The sequence below is a fragment of the Coregonus clupeaformis genome, chromosome 27 (assembly GCF_020615455.1).
Source record: "Coregonus clupeaformis isolate EN_2021a chromosome 27, ASM2061545v1, whole genome shotgun sequence".
NCBI classification, from domain to species: domain Eukaryota; kingdom Metazoa; phylum Chordata; class Actinopteri; order Salmoniformes; family Salmonidae; genus Coregonus; species Coregonus clupeaformis.
This window is the reverse complement of record NC_059218.1, coordinates 1,840,265-1,847,672: the sequence shown is the minus strand read 5'-3', so window position 1 is coordinate 1,847,672 and position 7,408 is coordinate 1,840,265. Positions and strand designations below refer to the sequence as shown.

General features: G+C 42.4%; 1 protein-coding gene across 1 annotated transcript in view; it reads right to left on the bottom strand.

Annotated features, from left to right (window-relative positions):
- hapln1b (hyaluronan and proteoglycan link protein 1b) overlaps positions 1-213 on the bottom strand; it is a 29,416-nt gene extending 29,203 nt beyond the window's left edge. The window contains exon 1 of the mRNA XM_041850601.2: positions 1-213. This exon is cut by the window's left edge and continues 259 nt beyond it. The gene's annotated coding sequence lies outside the window, so the exon portion shown is untranslated.
- Between the last annotated feature and the right edge of the window lie 7,195 nt (positions 214-7,408).

Below are 7,408 nucleotides of genomic sequence, written 5' to 3'. Positions count from 1 at the left end.
ACCACTCCGAGCTGCAGGGGCGAATGTCCCAGTCCCACAGCGCAGGTGATGTGTTCTAAAAGTGTGATGGAATAAACTAAACATGTGGTCTATATAAATTGGGAAATTAATCTTTGGAATATAGCCTACAAAGTGCATATACACATCAGATGAACTTTTGACACATCAGAACTTATCAGAGCCAAGAATTCCAGCTAAAATCCATATTGCACAATATGTGTTGACATGCTGACTTGTGGTTTGAGAATGTCCCCTCTCCCCTTCGCTCCCCCTCCCTCCCTGGTCCCTTCTAACCCCTCTACCCTAGGCTAGTGGCCAAAAATTAACGGCTTTACTTTTTGAGATACCCCTAATTTAACAAAGCAGAACCAGGTTTTTCCATATCTCTAAGGTCTCCCATATATGAAATGGATGGTTGTATAAAAATGTCTTACTACAAAACGGTTAAATTGATAGATATTGTGACACACCCCTTAACTCAAACAGGCCACATAAGATCAGGTAACCCAATATTGCAAGCTCTGATTTTGCTCAAATTTGGAATACAAGTAGTCAACTGTCTTCCCTAAATACACAAACAAACAGCATTAGGATATCTTAAAGCATTTTTGGAAATATAGACCTTTAAACACACAGATACAATAGGCGGAAATATCAACTATTCATAACTTTTTGGTAGCTTTTCAATAGACAACTTTCCAAGTAAAATTGCTCTCATTCAGTGTTGTATGGTCCTGCCTGAAATAACACGTTTTTTTTATGTTGTGGCTATTGTAATTTACTCTAAGGCATGTGGGCTCAGACACCGAAAACAGTATTTATTTCCGGTCAAAGGTTCCTCTAACCCTAACGTCTTCATATGTTTAGCCCCTACTCTTGTAGTTACGTAAGGGGGCACCCCTAAATTAGACTCCAATCCAATATGGCGTCCAAAATCCAATTTTAGCTGACACATTACCATTAAATGGTTGTTTAATCACCTGTACTGCATGTACTGCAATAAAATGCAAATTCATTACTTAAAAATCATACAATGTGATTTTCTGGATTTTTGTTTTAGATTCCGTCTCTCACTGTTGAAGTGTACCTATGATAAAAATTACAGACCTCTACATGCTTTGTAAGTAGGAAAACCTGCAAAATTGGCAGTGTATCAAATACTTGTTCTCCCCACTGTACATATAATTAAATTGTTGCCAGCAGCACAGATGCAGTCACCAACGCTCTGGATAACATAAAAACAACATAACCAGCTCTGCTAGGGCGAGTAAAATGGTCAGAGTGAGCTGTTCTCTCATTTGTGTGTGGAAGTAGTTAGCAAGCTAGCCAACGTTAGCCAGTTAGCTTGGGTGCTTGACTGCTGTTAGGTCAGAACGCTCAAATCAACCCTACTCCTCGGCCAGAGCGTCCAGTGTGCGCTCTGAACGCTCCGAGAGCGAAACGCTCTGAATTTACGAAAGGACAATCTGACAACGCTCTGAGTTTACGAACGCCCAGAAAACACTGGCACTCCAGATTAAATTTACGAACACACCCGTAGTATAAACCAGCCATTAGCCTTGAAATATTTGGTTGTTTTGTACATGGCCTCACATGTGAATCCTTAAAGAGATGCGGATGTTCCGGTGCACTCTTATCCTGTTTGGTTTGAGCTGGCACATTGCTTCTTCCAGACAATCATGTCCACCATCCTGGCTGTCTGCCCTGGAGTTACCTTATATGTTGACTTGGTGACAGTTATGGTGTATGGGGAGGATGCAACCACATATGACAAGCGCATAAGGAAGGTGTTCACTAAAATGTACCAACACAACCTGACACTCATTGACAAGAAATGCCATCAACTTACTGGGCCTGCACCTCTCCAAGGTCAATTCCATCCTGAATCTCCCAGAACTGTCCTGGATAGGCCCCCTCCACCATCAGTCATCCCCCAGGCAGTTACTAGAGACAGAGACACCATGGAACTGGACTGCCACATGTCAGGAGGCCATTCAACAGCCAAAATGCCGTCTGGTAATTGCTGGCGTGCATTGTCCTCATTGTCATATTTCGCTACCAACCATGACTGGCCAGCCCATGTGACACCTGAACTGGACTCGCATGTGAAGAATGAGCTCTAATGCTGGGTTGACTCATGCATTGGTCTGTGAAACTGCAGTAATCCAAACATCCCTATAAGGACATATGACATGTATGGCAAACAAGAGGCACCTTAGGATGGTCAAACTTGCTGTATGTGATTGTTTATGGTGGCTGGGGATTGACTGTGAGATAGTGATCTTTGTGCACCATGCTTCATCATTACAGGTTGCTTTCCTGTAACTTGGTTATGCTACTGTGTGTTTGTGTCGTGAAAGGCTTGTTATTATATTTTGTGGAATTGCCCATTGTTGATATGCTGTAACTGTGTGAATGACATTAAAACATGAACACACATTGAAACATTTGTTTGCTTCGGCTATTCAAACACAACAGAGGCATGGCAGTGCCACTCATAGGGTTTCAAAATGGTTCTTCGGCTGGCCCTATAGGAGAACCCTTTTTGGTTTCAGGTAGAACCCTTTTTGGTTCCAGGTAGAACCCTTTTGGTTTCCATGTAGAACCCTCTGTATAAAGGGTTCTACATGGAACCCATAAGGGTTCTACTTGCAACAAAAACTGTTATTCAAAGGGTTCTCTTATGGGGAATGCCGAAGAACCCTTTAAGGTTCTAGATAGCGCCTTTTTTTCTAAGAGTGTAGATACCAAGAGCCTTTTGAAGTAATTTTAAAGACAGAATAACACAGTCAAAATGAACACGGGCTACTTATATGCAGGCTAAGGTGTTTGAGTTTAATCAAGTTGGCCATATTGGATTCAGAATAAAATGTATTTACACCAACAATCTTTACAGGCATGAGTGTTGGACACAATTCTGAAGAACATTCCTGTCATTTACAAAATTCATATTCACAGGTGATTTAACCTTATTATGGCAGCCATATTGGATTTGAGGCAAAATATAGTCTGTGATGGCCTCCTGACTTAATTGCAAGACTAGGGGCTAAAGATACAACATTTAAGGAACTTTGGACCCCAAAAAATGTAATTTCGATGTCTGAGCCCACTTGTTTTGCTTAGAGCCAATTACTATAGCCACAACATTAAAAAAAGTTTAACTGTATGCATTTTTGTCAGGTAGGGTCATATAGCACTGAATTAGAGCAAATTTGACTGTCTATTGAACAGCTACCAAAAAGAAAAAGTGAAGAACATTCATTATAAATATTCATAGTTGATATTTTCTGCATATTGTATCTGTGTGTTTACAGGTCTATATTTCCAGTATGCATGAAGATATCCTAATGTTGCTGTATGTAGGGAATACAATTGACTACTTGTGTTCTAAATTGTAGCAATATCAGAGTTTGAAATATTGGGTTACATGAGTTTATGTGGCCCAACCACCCTCCAGCCAGGCATTATTCTGCACTGTTTGAGTTAAGGCAGTGTGTCACAATATCGATTAAATTAACCACTTTTGCAGTACAATATTTTTTACACAACTATCCATTTCATATATGGGAGACCTTAGAGATATGGAGAAACATGGTTGTGTTTTGTTATACCATGGGTAGGGGTATCTCAATATTTTTGGGGCCTTGCCACTAGCCTATCGCTCCCTCCCTCACAATACAGTGCATTCGGACAGACCCCTTCACTTTTTCCACATTTTGTTACGGTACAACCTTATTCTAAAATGGATTTAAAAAAATTTAAAATCTTCATCAATACGTCAATACCCCATAATGACAAAGCGAAAACAGGTTTTTAGACATTTTTACAAATGTAATATATACAGTGGGGGAAAAAAGTATTTAGTCAGCCACCAATTGTGCAAGTTCTCCCACTTAAAAAGATGAGAGAGGCCTGTAATTTTTATCATAGGTACACGTCAACTAAGACAGACAAAATGAGATTTTTTTTTCCAGAGAATCACATTGTAGGATTTTTTATGAATTTATTTGCAAATTATGGTGGAAAATAAGTATTTGGTTAATAACAAAAGTTTCTCAATACTTTGTTATATACCCTTTGTTGGCAATGACACAGGTCAAACGTTTTCTGTAAGTCTTCACAAGGTTTTCACACACTGTTGCTGGTATTTTGGCCCATTCCTCCATTGCGATCTCCTCTAGAGCAGTGATGTTTTGGGGCTGTCGTTGGGCAACACGGACTTTCAACTCCCTCCAAAGATTTTCTATGGGGTTGAGATCTGGAGACTGGCTAGGCCACTCCAGGACCTTGAAATGCTTCTTACGAAGCCACTCCTTCGTTGCCCGGGCGGTGTGTTTGGGATCATTGTCATGCTGAAAGACCCAGCCACGTTTCATCTTCAATGCCCTTGCTGATGGAAGGAGGTTTTCACTCAAAATCTCACGATACATGGCCCCATTCATTCTTTCCTTTACACGGATCAGTCGTCCTGGTCCCTTTGCAGAAAAACAGCCCCAAAGCATGATGTTTCCACCCCCATGCTTCACAGTAGGTATGGTGTTCTTTGGATGCAACTCAGCATTCTTTGTCCTCCAAACACGATGAGTTGAGTTTTTACCAAAAAGTTATATTTTGGTTTCATCTGACCATATAACATTCTCCCAATCCTCTTCTGGATCATCCAAATGCACTCTAGCAAACTTCAGACGGGCCTGGACATGTACTAGCTTAAGCAGGGTGACACGTCTGGCACTGCAGGATTTGAGTCCCTGGCGGCGTAATGTGTTACTGATGGTAGGCTTTGTTACTTTGGTCCCAGCCTCTGCAGGTCATTCACTAGGTCCCCCCGTGTGGTTCTGGGATTTTTGCTCACCGTTCTTGTGATCATTTTGACCCCACGGGGTGAGATCTTGCGTGGAGCCCCAGATCGAGGGAGATTATCAGGGGTCTTGTATGTCTTCCATTTCCTAATAATTGCTCCCACAGTTGATTTCTTCAAACCAAGCTGCTTACCTATTGCAGATTCAGTCTTCCCAGCCTGGTGCAGGTCTACAATTTTGTTTCTGGTGTCCTTTGACAGCTCTTTGGTCTTGGCCATAGTGGAGTTTGGAGTGTGACTGTTTGAGGTTGTGGACAGGTGTTTTTTATACTGATAACAAGTTCAATTTGTCTGTCATAGTTGACGTGTACCTATGATGAAAATTACAGGCCTCACTCATCCTTTTAAGTGGGAGAACTTGCACAATTGATGGCTGACTAAATACTTTTTTCCCCACTGTATATATATATACCTTATTTACATAACTATTCAGACCCTTTGCTATGAGACTAGAAATTGAGCTCAGGTGCATCCTATTTCCATTGATCATCCTTGAGATGTTTCTACAACTTGATTGGAGTCCACCAGTGGTAAATTCAATTGATTGTACATGATTTGGAAAGGCACACACCTGTCTATATAAGGTCCCACAGTTGACAGTGCATGTCAGAGCAAAAACCAAGCCATGAGGTTGAAGGAATTGTCTGTAGAGCTCCGAGACCGGATTGTGTCGAGGCACAGATCTGGGGAAGGCTACCAAAAAAATTCTGCAGCATTGAAGGTCCCGAAAGAACACAGTGGCCTCCATCATTCTTAAATGGAAGAAGTTTGGAACCACCAAGACTCTTCCCAGAGCTGGCCGCCTGGCCAAACGAGCAATCGGGGGAGAAGGGCCTTGGACAGGGAGGTGACCAAAAACCAGATGGTCACTCTGACAGAGCTCCAGAGTTCCTCTGTGGAGATGGGAGAACCTTCCAGAAGGACAACCATCTCTGCAGCAGTCCACCAATCAGGCATTTATGGTAGAGAGGCCAGACAGAAGCCACTCCTCAGTAAAAGGCACATGACAGCCCGCTTGGAGTTTGCCAAAAGGCACCTAAAGGACTCTCAGACCATGAGAAACAAGATTCTCTGGTCTGATGAAATCAATATTGAACTCTTTGGCCTGAATGCCAAGCGTCACGTCTGGAGGACACCAGGCACCGCTCATCACCTGGCCAATACCATCCCTACGGTGAAGCATGGTGGTGGCAGCATCATGCTGTTGGGATGTTTTTCAGCAGTAGGGACTGGAAGACTAGTCAATATCGAGGGAAAGATGAACAGAGCAAAGTACAGCGAGATCCTTGATAGAAACCTGCTACAGAGCGCTCAGGACCTCAGACTGGGGGCAAAGGTTCACCTTCCAACAGGACAATGACCCTAAGCACACAGCCAAGACAACACAGGAGTGGCTTCAGGACATCTCTCTGAATGTCCTTGAGTGGCCCAGTCAGAGCCTGGACTTGAACCCGATCGAAAATCTCTGGAGAGACCTGATAACAGCTGTGCAGCAACGCTCCCATCCAACCTGACAGAGCTTGAGAGGATCTGCAGAGAAGAATGGGAGAAACTCCCCAAATACAGGGGTGCCAAGCTTGTAGCATCATACCCAAGAAGACTCAAGGCTGTAATCGCTGCCAAAGGTGCTTCAACAATGTACTGAGTAAAGGGTCTGAATACTTATGTAAATGTGATATTTCACTTTGTATTTTTAAATTTATTTGCCAACATTTCTAAAAACCTGTTTTTGCTTTGTCATTATGGGGTATTGTGTGTAGATTGATGGGAAAAAAAACTATGTACTCCATTTTAGAATAAGACCTTAACGACACAAAATGTGGAAAAAGTGAAGGGGTCTGAACACTTTCTGAATGCACTGTAGATGGGTTAGCTGACAACGTCACGAAAACGATACATGCGCTTCAAATGGTTCTGGATGGTTGGACAGTTAGCAGCAATGACAAGAAACTGCAATGTAAGTGGCTCGTTTCGGCTCGTTTGATGTTGTTCTTGATACCATGTCTTGTTTTGAGGTGTTTTGACTGATGTCACGTCTATATGGCAAATATTTGCTAGCTAGCTAGCTAACCAATAACTGTAACAAAGGATTCCCTTATGATAAAAGACTGCAGTCAGAGTGCAGTATAACTGTCACACCCTGATCTGTTTCACTTGTCTTTGTGCTTGTCTCTACCCCCACCAGGAGTCTCCCATCTCCCCTCATTATCCCCTGTTTGTCTTGTCCCGTCAAGTCCTACCAGCGTGTTCCTGTGTTTCCTGTGCTCTAGTTTGTTTTTCTTAGTCTTCCCAGTTCTGACCTTTCTGCCTGTCCTGATTCTGCCTGCTGTCCTGTACCTGCTTGACTCTGATTTGGATTATGACCCTTTGCCTGCCTTGACTTACCTTTTGACTGCCCCTTGAACTATAGTAACCTCTGAGACTCATTCTATCTGCCTCCTGTGTCTGCATCTGGGTCTTAGCCTGAGCCGTGATAATAACTGCAGTATGCTCCAAATACCTCATCCAAAATAACGTTTTTTTTTACTGCAGTATTTTTGCAGGGTAACT